Source organism: Erpetoichthys calabaricus, chromosome 3 (assembly GCF_900747795.2).
Source record: "Erpetoichthys calabaricus chromosome 3, fErpCal1.3, whole genome shotgun sequence".
In the NCBI taxonomy this organism is placed as follows: Eukaryota; Metazoa; Chordata; class Cladistia; order Polypteriformes; family Polypteridae; genus Erpetoichthys; species Erpetoichthys calabaricus.
The window spans coordinates 291,001,284-291,016,653 of record NC_041396.2 but is presented as its reverse complement, the minus strand read 5'-3'; positions in this window follow the sequence as shown (position 1 = coordinate 291,016,653).

Genomic DNA, 15,370 nt, shown 5'->3' with positions numbered 1-15,370 from the left:
GACTGTGAAAGGCACTTTATAAAATCTGTGGTCAGGATAATGTACACTTAGAGTTATTAACTCAATCAAGGTGCTATATACCAGGCTAACTGACAAAGTGCAATATATAGGAACGCTCCTCAGTGATCGTCATTGTTTTCAATGCACTCTATGAAAGGCACCTTATAAAATCTGAGGTCAGGATTGTGTACATCTCATTTAGCATTATTAACTATGAATGGCGCCTCCTCATACAGGAAGCCTCCTTAGTGATCATCATTGCTTTTTAATGTACGCGGTGATAGATATTCTGGATATCCATGTGAAGGTCATTTAGCGTTATAGCTATGAAAGGCGCTATATAAAAGATTGACTGATAAGACAACAATCCAAATTTGCAGCCATCTCTTTAGTTTTTGGAAGAACTCAGGGTGCAATCATTAAGGTTCAAATTCCCTGTGGTAATGTTTCCAAACAATACTAAGAAATGCAGAAAATAGGCAAATTATTTTAATATAAAAATATTGAATAACAATAATATTACTGCAATTTTTTGCAACATGATTTTTACTGCTGTTGATTCATTATTATAAATATGAAATGACTTACCAAAGCCCTGTGTTGGGCTGGCGCCCTGCCCGGGGTTTGTTCCTGCCTTGTGCCCTGTGTTGGCTGGGATTGGCTCCAGCAGACGCCCATGACCCTGTAGTTAGGATATAGCGGGTTGGAGACTGACTGACTGACTGACTGACTGACTGACTGACTTACCAAATCCATTCATCTTTGTGCTTTTAGTTGTTTTATGGATGTCTTTTAACATGATGCAGATCGTGTATGCATCTGTGTCTTCATAGCAGGCCTCTTGTTATGATCATATGAAAGGCGCTATATAGCATTGCCCAACTTTTAAAATCCTCTTGATTTTTTTTGTGGGTCACTTGTAGTGTATCTGAGCATAACAAGCCTATTGGTAGATTAACTGACATGGTTACTTTTGACGCTCGCCATGTAAGGCACTACATAGAGCTGATCGACCTGCAGGCCGCCCACCCCGCTGCTGTTCTAATGTATTAACTGCTTGTTGATAGCTGATTGATTGGGCCTGATCGATCTGCTCAGTGACTGATGGATTGATTCATCAAGCGTGAAGACATGCAGACGGCTCGGCTCATCGACGCCATCGCGCCTGCTCATTTGTTTGCATGCCTGCCTGCTGACTGACGAGGTGACTGATTTTTCGACGGGATGAGAAATCCTTGCTGTCGAGTCTCTGCCGCCATGACACATTTCACAATAATTCTGTGTGGCACCCCGTGAAGAGACAGACAGCTGGCAGAGTCTCCAAGGCGTCAGCGTGGACGTTTGTACCACAGCAGGCAGCCGCCTAATGAATGTGCATTCTGAGTGGCTGGAATTAAATGTCTGCGTATAGCGCCTTTATGACATGCAGCATCTCAGACTAGACACTCATTACAAAACATATGAAAGAATGAGAATTAAACGCAGACATAAAAAGAGCCGGATGAATGCAACCAGATTTGAAAACTTTATGAATGAGCAATAGGAGCTCATTATCTGCCAGAGGTATACAGCGGCCTCATTTGCTTTCAGCCCAGGGAAGCGACACGTCTGCTAATCTCGTACTCTTAGTCACCGGAGACACGTGCCATGGTCACAGCCAGTGAGATCTGAGCCCCCAAAACATTAAGAGGGTCACCATTGATTGGCTTGTCACCTACAGTGGATTCAAAAAGTATTCTTTCTGCAAACTTTTATTGCGTTGTAGATTTAATTTAAAAGGGATAAATTTGCCGATTTTGCCCCATTTATCTACACTCAATAACCCATAATGACAAAGTGGAAACTTGTTTACAGAAAGATTTATTACAGACTCATTAAAAAATCAAAAACTGAAATCTCTCATTCATATCATATTTGGACAAGTCGCATTGAGCAGCAGGGATTGGCTCCAGCGGACCCTCGTGACCCCGTGGTTGGGATATAGCGGGTTGGATAATGGATGGGTGGATGGATGGACTGAGCAGCAATTCTAGCTTTGAGTCTTCTTGGTTAAAACTCTACAAGCTTTGCACACCCGCATCCTCTCAAGTTCCATTACATTGGATGGGAAGCTGCCACCCTCAGGTCTCCCCCCGCCGTGTTCTGTGGGGTTTAAGTTTGGGCTTTTGTTGACCCCCATAATATAATGCTGCCACCACCACCATGCTGCTTCACCTTAGAGATGATGTTAGGGGGGTGATGAGCAGAGCCTGGTCATCGTCAGACATAGTGCTTGGTGTTCTGCCCAGAGAGCTCCATTTTTGTCTCATCAAACCAAAGTCCTGACTCTCGGTGTCCTATAAACTTTCATGTATGCTTTTTACTGAAGCAGGGCTTCCATTTTCATCACGCTGTCAGAGTCCTTTAAGTGATATTTGGCAAACCTAAAGCAGGCAGGCCACTCTACCATAAACACCTGATTCATGGAGTACTGCTGAGATGGTTGCCTTTCCAACAAGCTCTCCCATCTTAGCAGAGCTCCATTAGAGTGACCACTGGGTGTTTGGTCACCTCCCTAACCAAGACCCTCCATGCCTGGTTACTCACTTTGGCCAGATAGCCAACTCTAGAAAGAGTCCTGGTGGTTCCTAACCTCCTTCATTCCATAATTATTATGGCCGCTGTGCTTCTGGGAACACTCTGAGCTTTAGAAATGCTTTTATCCCCAAGCCGTGATCTTACTTCACCACAATTTGATAGCGGAGGTCTATAGAGAGTTCCTTGGACTTCATGAGTCAGACATGCAGTGTGAATTGTGTGGACCTTCCATAAACAGGTAGACAGACGTGTGCCTTTCTAAACAAAGTGGCCACAGGTGGACTCCAATCAAGTTCTTGAAGCATCTCAAGGAGAAATAAAGCAAATGGGACCACCTGAGCACAAGCTGGAGTAGGGCTTGAATAGTTTCAGCCTTTCTGAAAACATGTTTTCACTTTGTCATTATGGGTTATTGAGAGTTGACTGGTGGGCAAAAACAGCAAAAAGTATCCATTTCAAATGAAATTCAAAACACAATAAAGTGTGTGGAAAGTGAAGGGGGTCTGAACGCTTTCTCAATCGGCCGTATCATGATGTGGCGGTGGGGACGGAGCAGTAGAAAATCAGAAAGGAAGAGTCTGTGAAGGGGCGCCATTAAGGTTAAATAATCTGTGGGCTTTGCCATCGCAGGCTGTGTTAAAACAAAAAACCGGGACTGGGCTCACCTCGACATTCTCATATACAGTGTATCCGGAAAGTATTCACAGCGCATCACTTTTTCCACATTTTGTTATGTTACAGCCTTATTCCAAAATGGATTAAATTCATTTTTTTCCTCAGAATTCTACACACAACACCCCATAATGACAACGTGGAAAAAAGTTTACTTGAGGTTTTTGCAAATTTATTAAAAATAAAAAAATTGAGAAAGCACATGTACATAAGTATTCACAGCCTTTGCCATGAAGCTCTAAATTGAGCTCAGGTGCATCCTGTTTCCCCTGATCATCCTTGAGATGTTTCTGCAGCTAAACTGGAGTCCACCTGTGGTAAATTCAGTTGATTGGACATGATTTGGAAAGGCACACACCTGTCTATATAAGGTCCCACAGCTGACAGTTCATGTCAGAGCACAAACCAAGCATGAAGTCAAAGGAATTGTCTGTAGACCTCCGAGACAGGATTGTCTCGAGGCACAAATCTGGGGAAGGTTACAGAAAAATTTCTGCTGCTTTGAAGGTCCCAATGAGCACAGTGGCCTTCATCATCCGTAAGTGGAAGAAGTTTGAAACCACCAGGACTCTTCCTAGAGCTGGCTGGCCATCTAAACTGAGCAATCGGGGGAGAAGGGCCTTAGTCAGGGAGGTGACCAAGAACCCGATGGTCACTCTGTCAGAGCTCCAGAGGTCCTCTGTGGAGAGAGGAGAACCTTCCAGAAGGACAAACATCTCTGTAGCAATCCACCAATAAGGCCTGTATGGTAGAGTGGCCAGACGGAAGTCACTCCTTAGTAAAAGGCACATGGCAGCCCGCCTAGAGTTTGCCAATAAGCACCTGAAGGACTCTCAGACCATGAGAAAGAAAATTCTCTGGTCTGATGAATGCCAAGCATCACGTTTGGAGGAAACCAGGCACCGCTCATCATCATGCCAGTACCATCCCTACAGTGATGCATGGTGGTGGCAGCATCATGCTGTGGGGATGTTTTTCAGCGGCAGGAACTGGGAGACTAGTCAGGATAAAGGGAAAGATGACTGCAGCAATGTACAGAGACATCCTGGATGAAAACCTGCTCCAGAGCGCTCTTGACCTCAGACTGGGGCGACGGTTCATCTTTCAGCAGGACAACGACTCTAACCACACAGCCAAGATATCAAAGGAGTGGCTTCAGGACAACTCTGTGAATGTCCATGAGTGGCCCAGCCAGAGCCCAGACTTGAATCTGATTGAACAACTCTGGAGAGATCTTAAAATGGCTGTGCACCGACGCTTCCCATCCAACCTGATGGAGCTTGAGAGGTGCTGCAAAGAGGAATGGGCGAAACTGGTCAAGGATAGGTGTGCCAAGCTTGTGGCATCATATTCAAAAAGACTTGAGGCTGTAATTGCTGCCAAAGGTGCATCGATAAAGTATTGAGCAAAGGCTGTGAATACTTATGTACATGGGATTTCTCAGTTTTTTTTATTTTTAATAAATTTGTAAAAACCTCAAGTAAACTTTTTTCACATTGTCATTATGGGGTGTTGTGTGTAGAATTCTGAGGAAAAAAATGAATTTAATCCATTTTGGAATAAGGCTGTAACATAACAAAATGTGGAAAAAGTGATGCGCTGTGAAGACTTTCCGAATGCACTGTATTCAGATATGGGGATGGATATTTGAGGAGTAAACCACAAGACAATGATTATATTTTAATATTATGTACATTAAAAAACCATCAAGAGCAAATCAAATCAAATGAATAACATATTGAACAATTATTACAAAAGTACAGTTGAATAAATCAGACTCTGCAGCTGTCTGAATAAAAGGTAAAGTACCACTTCTGGTTAACGGAAATAATCCAAACGTTAATAGAAATCTACGTTTTGTACCTAATACTTGTATGCAAAATTTGGTTGACCTAAATGAGAGCGTACTCAAGTTATCGTGTTTACACACACACACAGATATAATTCCAAAAGTGGTATTTTTTGACTCCGGGAGGTCTAAAACGTTGAGATTCATCGAAATCTTAAAATCAAATTTTTGTACGATTACAATACTATACTGTATACTTCGTATACTTCTTCTTTTTCTTCTTTCGGCTGCTTCCGTTAGGGGTTGCCACAGAGGATCATCTTCTTCCATATCTTCCTGTCCACCTTTGCCAACTCTACTCCTTGCATCCTCACCATTCCACTGACCTCCCTCTCATTCACACACATGTATTCTGTCTTGTTCCTACTGACCTTCATTCCTCTCCTCTCTAGAGCATATCTCCACCTCTCCAGGGGTCTCCTCAACCTGCTCCCTACTATCGATACAAATCACAATGACATCAGCAAACATCATAGTCCACAGGGACTCCTGTCTAATCTCGTCTGTCAACCTGTCCATCACCATTGCAAATAAGAAAGGGCTCAGAGCCCATCCCTGATGTAATCCCACCTCCACCTTGAGTGTATCTGTCACTCCTACCGCAGACCTCACCACCGTCACACTTCCCTCGTACAAATTCTGTACAACTCTTACATACTTCTCTGCCACTCCCGACTTCCTCATACAATACCACAACTCCTCTCGAGGCACCCTGTCATATGCTTTCTCCAGGTCCACAAAGACGCAATGCAACTCCTTCTGGCCTTCTCTAAACTTCTCCATCAACATCCTCAGAGCAAACATTGCATCTGTGGTTCTCTTTCTTGGCATGAAACCACACTGCTGCTCACTAATCATCACCTCACTTCTTAACTGAGCTTCCACTACTATTTCCCATAACTTCATGCTGTGGCTCATCAATTTTATCCCCCTGTAGTTACTACAGTCCTGCACATTCCCCTTATTCTTAAATATCGGCACCAGTACACTTCTTCTCCACTCCTCAGGCATCCTCTCACTTTCCAAGATTCCATTAAACAATCTGATTAAAAACTCCACTGCCATCTCTCCTAAACACCTCCATGCTTCCACAGGTATGTCATCTGGACCAACGGCCTTTCCATTCTTCATCCTCTCCATAGCTGTCCTTACTTCCTCCTTGCTAATCCATTGCACTTCCTGATTCACTATCTCCACATCATCCAACCTCTTCTCTCTCTCATTCTCTTCATTCATCAGCCTTTCAAAATACTCTTTCCGCATCTGCTGAACACACTCCTTGCATGTGAGTATGTTTTCATCTTTATCCTTTATCACCCTAACCTGCTGCACGCCTTTCCCACCTCGGTCCCTCTGTCTATCCAACTGGTCCTTTTCTCCCTCCTTAGTGTCCAGCCTCTCATACAACTCATCATACGCTTTTTCTTTAGCCTTCGCCACCTCTCTCTTCACCTTGCGCCTTATCTCCTTGTACTCTTGTCTATCTTCTGCATCTCGCTGACGATGCCATCTTCTTCCTCTGTATACTCTCCTGTATTTCCTCATTCCACCACCAGATTTCCTTTTCCTCCTTCCTCTTTCCAGATATCACGCCAAGCACCCTTCTTGCTGTCACCCTTACTACATCTGCTGTAGTTTCCCAGCTGTCTGGTAACTCTTCACTGCCACCCAGTGCCTGTCTCACCTTCTCCCTAAACTGAACCTTGTAGTCTTCCTTTTTCAACTTCCACCATTTGATCCTAGGCTCTGCCCTCACTGTCTTCCTCTTCTTGATCTCCAACGTCATCCTACAGACCATCATCCTATGCTGCTTAACTACACTTTCCCCTGCCACCACTTTGCAGTTTTCAATCTCCTTCAGATCCACTCTTCTGCATAGGATGTAATCTACCTGTGTGCATCTTCCTCCACTCTTGTTCGTCACCCTATGTTCCTCCCTCTTCTTAAAATACGTATTCGCCACAGCCATGTCCATCCTTTTGGCAAAATCCAGTATCCTCTGACCTTCTTCATTCCTCTCCTTGACACCATACCTACCCATCACCTCCTCGTTTCCACTGTTCCCTTCACCAACATGCCCATTGAAATCCCCTCCAATCACCACTTTCTGTCCCTTGGGTACACTGATCATCACTTCATCCAACTCACTCCAAAAATCTTCTTTCTCACTCATCGCACACCCAACTTGCAGTGCATATGCACTAACATTCATCATCACACCTCCAATTTCCATCTTCATAATCATTACTCTGCCTGACACTCTTTTCACCTCCAAAACACTCTTGACATACTGTTCCTTCAGTATAACTCCTACTCCATTTCTCCTCCCATCCACACCATGATAGAACAATTTGAATCCACCTCCAATCCACCTGGCCTTACTCCCCTTCCATTTAGTCTCTTGCACACACAATATATCAACCTTCCTTCTCTCCATCATATCTGCTAACATTCAAAGTTCCTACCCACAGTTCCACCCTCTTTACTTTCCTCCTCTTTCTTCTTCTTCTTCAGCCAACAGTAGCCCAATTTCCACCAGCACCCTGTTGACTAACAGTACTGGTGGCGGTCGTTGTTAACCTGGGGCTTGACCGATCCGGTATGGAAATTTGTATTGTTGTCCGCATATTGATTTGGCAAAATTTTACACCGGATGCCCTTCCTGACGTAACCCTCCCCATTTATCCGGGCTTGGGACCGGCGCGAAGAAACACACTGGCTTGTGCAACCCAAAAAGCCCACAAATATGTAACCCTTTATCACAGGGGTACTCCATTACAGTCATGGTGGTCCTTCATCCAGTTTCTAAATTAGAACCTATTTACTTACTAACATTATGGTTTTAATCGTTGCCTGTTTTCTTCACCGGCCTTCAGTTAATAATGAGGTGCAGCTCTCCCGCTAACGTGCTTCCCTTTAAACCTGTGAAGCATCATGAAGGATCTGTTTTAATGCAAGTTTTGAAAGAAATGTGGGAGAAGGAAGGACCAAGGAGTATGAGTCTGTTCCAGACCACAAAACATATGGATAAAGTGCTTGGGATACAAAAACTGTACCTTTCTTGTTTAGGAAGAGTGAAAGCACTAACAAGCCACATAATTCATGCCTTGAGCATGGGAAAGGCACTATTTAAATAAAATGTATTATTGTTATTATTATGATTTGCCAGGCCTAGTGCCTAATTGTAAAACTACCTTGTATGACGCTAGGTGGCGCTGTTACCCCTTTAAACCCAACAAACAGACACGCAGGACACTCGGTAAAAGCACTGACAAGTATTTTTTATCATTTTCATATCAATTATAGTGCCCTAAGCACTACAGCCACCAATAAAAGGCAAGTAATAAGCACAGTAATAAATACAATTCTCTTCTCCTCCACACCTCCCAGCAAGCTTCGTCCACCTCCACCCGACTCGGGCTCTCTTGCTGGGTCTCCACCAGTCCTTTAAGTAATCCTTGACCTGGAAGTGCTTCTGTTCTTCCTCCCATGTGACTTGCCAGCACTTCCAGGTCAGCTGGAGAATTCAAGTTCTTTAATCAGCCGAAAGTACTTTGGGGCTTCCGGCCTCGTGACTTCCTACTGCTTCTGGGCTATAGGGAAAGCATGAGTCCCCAGGTCCTTCAACAGCTTCCCCCTGGTGGCACCCAACAAGGCTGAGAAACTGAACTCCAAGTCCCAGGATGCCCTGCGGGAATCCGGGGCACCGCTACGCTCCAGGGAAGCTGCCACCAAGCGTTTTGGGGGAGGCAGTGTTGATAAGTAGCTGCCTTCCCCCATTCTTCCATTTTAGGGGCGTCCCAGCTGTTTCTCACAACTTGGAATTAAAACCTGCAGCCACAGTGGACCTCCAGGACCAGAGTTGAGGACTCCTGCTTTATCAGTTCAGTTTCACACCAGCAGTAGGGGATTCATCACTCTACTTAGCCTGTTACTACTGTGACTCTCTTGTCTGTTTTATACAGTGCCCCTTATACTTTTATACGCAGTGCCCCCTTTAAAGACTGGACTTTATAGCTCACTCCCCAAAAGCTATGCGATATGTTCCTTGACTTGAATGTGGTTCAGCCATTACTACGACCTGAGTGGGATTCTGGGCAGACAGGCAGGCAGGGCTGACCACTGGCCAAGCAACTGATCTTCAAGCAATAAGTTTTAATCTCCTCCACCATGACATGGAGGCGAGCTGGGCATTCGCTTGCAAGTGGCAGAGCGCCAGATGCCACTGCCTCCTGTAAGCCTGGCAGGAATACCAAACACCTTCAGGCCAGACAGAGAAGAAATGAATGAATGTGGCCCACGGCACCTCTACAGGCCTCCCTGATGGTTTATTCAGAGGGTTACCGTGTTGGGAAATGAGTGTCACCATGAAAGCAGCCATTAGTGAAAGTAAAGAGATGTGACCCCAAACACGCACCCTGTCTGATGTCTGAGCTGACGTGTATAAACATACACACAAAAGAGGAGTCGCGTCTCGACAGGGACACAGCCGGGTTACAAGTGTTCATTTCTAATTACTTATACTATTTTGTATTAATGGTGATATTAAAGCAAGGCTTAGTTGTTTTTAATTTATTAGATTAGATAAAGCTTATTAATCCCAAGGGGAAATTCAGATTCAAATTATGTACTCATGGACTCCTTCACTTTGCACACAGTTTGTTATGTTGCAGCCTTGTCCTAAAATCATTTAAATCCGAAGTGAAAACCGGAATTTTAGAACTGTTTGCAAATTTATAAAAAATAATAATAAAAATAATAAAAAGAACCCTTTCCAGTTTGGCTCACGACTGTCCCATTTTGTTGAGATGTTTCTACACCTCGTTTTGAAGTCCACCGGTGGGCAACTGAACTGACTGGCCGTGTTTCGGAAAGAAACACACACCTGTCTATAGGAGGGGCAACAGGTGGGCAAAAACCACCTGCAGAGCTAAGAGACAGGATTGTGTTGAGGCTCAGATCGGGGGGGGAAGGCTACAACAACATGTCTGCAGCAGTGAATGCTCCCCATACCACAGTGGCCACCATAATTCTTAAATGGAAGACGTTTGGAACAGCCATGACTCTTTCTAGAGCTGACCACCCAGCCAAACTGAGTAATTTGTGGAGATGGGTCTTGGTAAGGGAGGGGACCAAGAACATGATGGACACCCTGGCAGCACTCCAGGAAACCTGTGTGGAGACGGGAGAAACTTGAGCTGAGGCACAACCATCAATGTGACACTCCACCGATCTGTGATTTATGGAAGAGTGGCCAGACGACAAATGGAAGCCCCCTCTGAGTTTACAAAAAGGCACCTAAAGGACTCTTAGATTGTGAGAAACGAGACTCTCTGGTCTCATGAAAGCAGGATTAGCATTAGGTTTGGTGGAAACCATTTACTGTTCATCACCAGTGCAATACTGGAGGACTAGACAGGACTGAGGGACACCTCAGTGGAGCAAAGTACAGTAATGGAAACCTGCTCAGAGTGCTCTGGACCTCCAACTGGACTGAAGGTTCAATGGCACTAAGCAGAAAGCGAAGACAACACATAAGCGGCTTCAGGACAACTCTGTGAATGTTCTTGAGTGGCTCGGCCAGAGCCCAAACCTGAGGCATACCTCTCTGGAAAGGCCTGAGGAGAGCCGTCCACCAATAGTGTCTTCTATCTGCCTACCTGTTATATGCAGTCCTTCCACAGACCTCTCTGTGTGTCCTCCTCATTTGAGACCCCCGTGTTCCTGTGAGACTCTCTATTCAGATGTGTGTGTGCCTCTGCTAACCTGGCAGTTCTGTTCTGTGAATGCCAGCGTAAGTTTGGACCTCCTCAGTCGTTCACCTGCGCTCTTGAACATGGACCCTCCAATGGCGATGTGCCGATACCCTGAACACCTCATCTGTGAAGTCAAGCCGTGCTTTGCAGACTCGGGGTCTCCGCGGTGTTACGAGGTATGGTCGATTCTTGGCGCTGTCTCAGACAAAGTGATCCCTGAGCCTCGCACAGCCTTCTCTATCAAGCAGATTCCTGTAACGTCTCCCTCAGTTATTCTGACTGACAGACGGGTCCTTCAGTTTGATTAAGACATCAGCGGGGGCTGGAGTGGCTGGACTCCCCCAGAGGTGAGCCCCCATCAGTTCTCTTCTCTTTTTTTTCCCTCGCAGCTGTTTAGACAAACCAAAACAAGCGGCTCGTGTGGAGGAGAGCGCTGGCGGGCCGCCCAAAGGCCGCTCGTTTGATGATTTTAGCTTGAAGACGTGGCGGTGTGCAGGAGACCAGGCTTGTAATTGCAGAAGGACAAAGCCTCGCCGTTTGGCAGCCTCTAGTCTGTTGTTGTTGTTTTTTTGGGGACAATATTCATTAACGCCGAAGTGGAAAGCGCAGCGTGCGCCATTCACTAATTTGTAGAGGATGATTGTTAATTAAAAAGCAGTTCGGCAGATGCAGAGTTTTGCTCAAGCCGGAGTTAATGAGATAAAAACGCGGCTGTCTCTGGATCTGCCGCTAATTATCCCGCTTTAAAGAAGGAAAATCCTTTTTTGTCGCTGTAACTTAATGCTGCTTTTGCCCCCGCGCCTGACAGTAATCTACAGGAGCAGCAGATTGATCAGATTCATTTTCACCGTCCGTCCTGATGTCTCTTAATTCCCGTTAGTTTTAATTTACTAAATTGTGTTTGTTAATATGGAACAAAAGCAGAAATAAAAGATGAGTTTTGACGAGAAGCAGCCATGGAGCCCACCATAGCTAATCACTCCTAATTCACGTAACGTTTTCAAGATCAACGCCTTGAACTGCTTAACTCCATTATGTGTGCCTGTTGTCCTGTGTGGACAGAAGTGTTTTATAACTTTGGTGCCACATTTACAATTACTCAACATCATTTTTTTTTTGTTTATATTCTTTTTTTAGAAGACCACCTATGCTGTTGTTAAAAAACCCAGTTAAGTGACGACAGACATCCACCTATTCTAATATCGAACGCTTCATGTCCGTCGTGTCACCCCTAAGCTGAACCCTCAGGCCTGAAGTGAGAGTCTGCTCATTCATCTCTGGACTTCCCCCATCTTGGTTACGTTCGCCTGGTAAGGAGGAGCCCAAAAGTGCACCCGATCATCTCAGATGGGACTTCACAAGTGCATTTCATAGCTTCTCAGTGGGGTGACAAGTCAAGCAAAATGACACCTTTTATTGGCTAACTAAAAAAGATTACAATATGCAAGCTTTCGAGGCAACTCAGGCCCCTTCTTCAGGCAAGATATAATGATTACGTGATTACATCTTGCCTGAAGAAGGGGCCTGAGTTGCCTCGAAAGCTTGCATATTGTAATCTTTTTTAGTTACCCAATAAAACCATTTTACTTGACTTGTCACTACATTCATAATGGCTAACACGGTACAACACCCTAGTACTATTGCTTCTCATTGACCATAACCTCCCTCGATGAGTGCCCAGAGGGCGCTATATAACTCAATCTTACTCACTTCTGTATGCTGACGGTTAATGTAACGGTGATGAGTACGTAATTGTTTTTAACTGTGTTTTTATTCATGTCTTGTGCATCGTATTTTCGTTCTGCAGCACATCTTGGATGTTCTGCTGAATGACAAATAAAATTGAATTGAGTACGGGTTCGCGTCTCGGGTGCTCCCTGCTTGGAATAGTAAGAAAAGCGCTATATAAATGTAAAGAATTATTATTATTAATAATAAATAATAATAATATCTATCGGCGTCCAACCCAGGAATTGTACTGACTGGATTCAAAAGCCAATTCTGTGTAAGAATATTCAAAACTGCCGGGATCTCATCCACGACTAAACTAGATGAGGTGGGCTTGATAAGGAATGACTGGAAAGATTTTAGACCTCCCTGCACACTTATACATGCGCCTTCAGGTGGTCTTCAGACCCCGTCACTTTGGTCACATTTTGTTACGTTACCAGCTTGTGCTAAAATCATTTCAATTCTTTTGTTTTTTTCCCCTCATCAAACAACACCCAATAGCACAGAATGAAAAAGTGTAAAACGATCTAAAATCCTGTTTTCAAAGTTATCTCTTTACAAGGGTGCTCCGCCCCCTGCTCGCTTCGCTCGCCCCGGCGTTTTGAACCCGTGCCCGCTGGGCAGCCATAGTTTCAGACACGCGTTGTAGGAGCTTGCGTTGTTTTGAACCCGTGCTTGCCCTGCTTCTGCTGTTTGAGACGCGCGTTGTAGGCGTATATCCGTCAGTCGAGCTCATTCGGTTTGAACCCGTGCCTGCTTTACCTCCGCAGTTTCAGACTGTGGGTCGCGTTCGGCGTTTTGTACGATCCCAAGCAGCACATTATTCCTAACTTCACTCCGCAGTAGCGCCACTCACAATATGGCGGCGACGCCTGCGCCTTCCGTATTATGTCGGTTTTTACCATGCTGTGTAGGCGCCTTTGCCTTTCATACTTTCCCGCGCCTTCCGACGCGCGATGTAGGCGCCTGCACCTTCTGGGTCTGCCCCCCGCTGTGTGGTGTGGACGTTTAACTGTCGTTTTTTCTGCTTTTATATTCTGTATCTCGCTGTGCATGTGTTTCGTGCGTAGGTTTTTTTGAAGCTATTGCATTCCAGTTTTCATCATCTGTAACCTGCTATCCATGTGTTTGGCCCCGTTCTTTAACCTCTTTATTACGTTTTACTTTGTTTTCTACTCTGTCTTTTATTTCTGACCTCGCTTTATCCTGCTTTTGTTTCAATGACACCTGGTCCGTGGTGATTATATTCTCCCTTTTTCGAGTACTAATTTCCACGCGGCTTGTCAGACGGTAAGTAGTCTCTCCCGTTTCGCTCTGGGATTTGGGGGGGTTGGGACTTTGTGTGGCAGGTCCCTGCGTCCATATCCGGTTTACCATTCTCGGTTAGTAATATGGATATACTGTAATACGCTACCGTGGCTGTCCGTTTGTTTGTTCAGGATTTTAAATCACCTGTAACACGAAAACTGTTTGACCCATTGACGTGAAATTTGGAGATATCAAACAGACACAAGCTTTCGAACCTTTGCTTGGTACTTAGTTGAAGCCCCTGTGACAGAGATTCCAGCCTGGAGTCTTCTTGGATGTGACATAACCAGCTTCACACGCCCCTGACTTCGGTGTTCTGGGGGGCTTTCTGCCCTTTTTCTCTACAAATCCTCTCAGACTCTGCCAGGTTGGACGGCTGTTTTCAAGTCTCTCAAGAGATGGGTTCAAGATCAGGTTCTGACCGGGCCACTCGAGGACATTCCCAGAGTTGTCCCTCAGCCGCTAATCTATTGTCTTTGTTTTGTGCTCAGTGTCACTGAACCTGTTTATTATTTAGTGCCTTTCACATCTAAGTCCGTGGTTCTCAGTCTCAGCCCTGGGGCCCCACGGTTAGCTGCAGGATTTTGTTCTAACCAACGTCTGTTTTTATTTGGACTGCTAGCCTAATGGAGTGATCTGGTATTACCCGGTTTCTGTGTTTTGGAGTCAAGGTAAAAATTATGAAATTAAGTTTGGTAAATTTTTGTTAAAATGTACTAAGCAGTTATACGAGGGCAATCCCAAAAGTAAGGCCTCCTATTTTTTTAAAAATACAAACAACCGTTTATTTTCTATAATGCTTACATCATTTTAAAGGTTAAAGACTTTTTTATTTTTCTACATAATCGCCATTTCGGTCGATGCATTTTTGTAGACACTGTGGTAGTTTTAGAATGCCCATGTCATACCAGCTCGCCGCCATGTCCTTCAGGAAGCGTTGAACCTCATCTTTCACCTCTTCGACGGAGCAGAATCGCCTTCCGGACAAATGTTCTTTCAACTTAGGGAACAGGTGGTAGTCACTGGGTGCAGAGAGCATCCAGAGTGATCCGCCTATCTTTACGCATGTTTTCCTCAACCTTCGCGACTGTCTCGTCAGAAATTGATGGTCTCCCGTTCCTTTGTTCGTCGTGAATTTCAGTATGACCGGCTGTAAACTCTCTACACCACTTGCGAACGTTTTTGACATCCATGCACGACCGTCAATTGGCGATGAATTTCAACTGGTTTAATGCCTTTTGCGTTCAAAAATCGAATAACTGCTCAAACTTCGCACTTGGCGGTAGCGTGCAACGGCAGCTTCATTTTAAAGGGCTGCCAAGCCAAGATTGAGTATCTCAGCGAAGCCGCGCATGCCTGTGTGGGAGTGGAGGAAGCACCAATCACAACAACGTGGCCAACAGCCGTAAGAACAGTTTCTCTACGTCCCCCCCGCATTGGAGACCTTACTTTTGGGATTGCCCTTATATATTTTTTA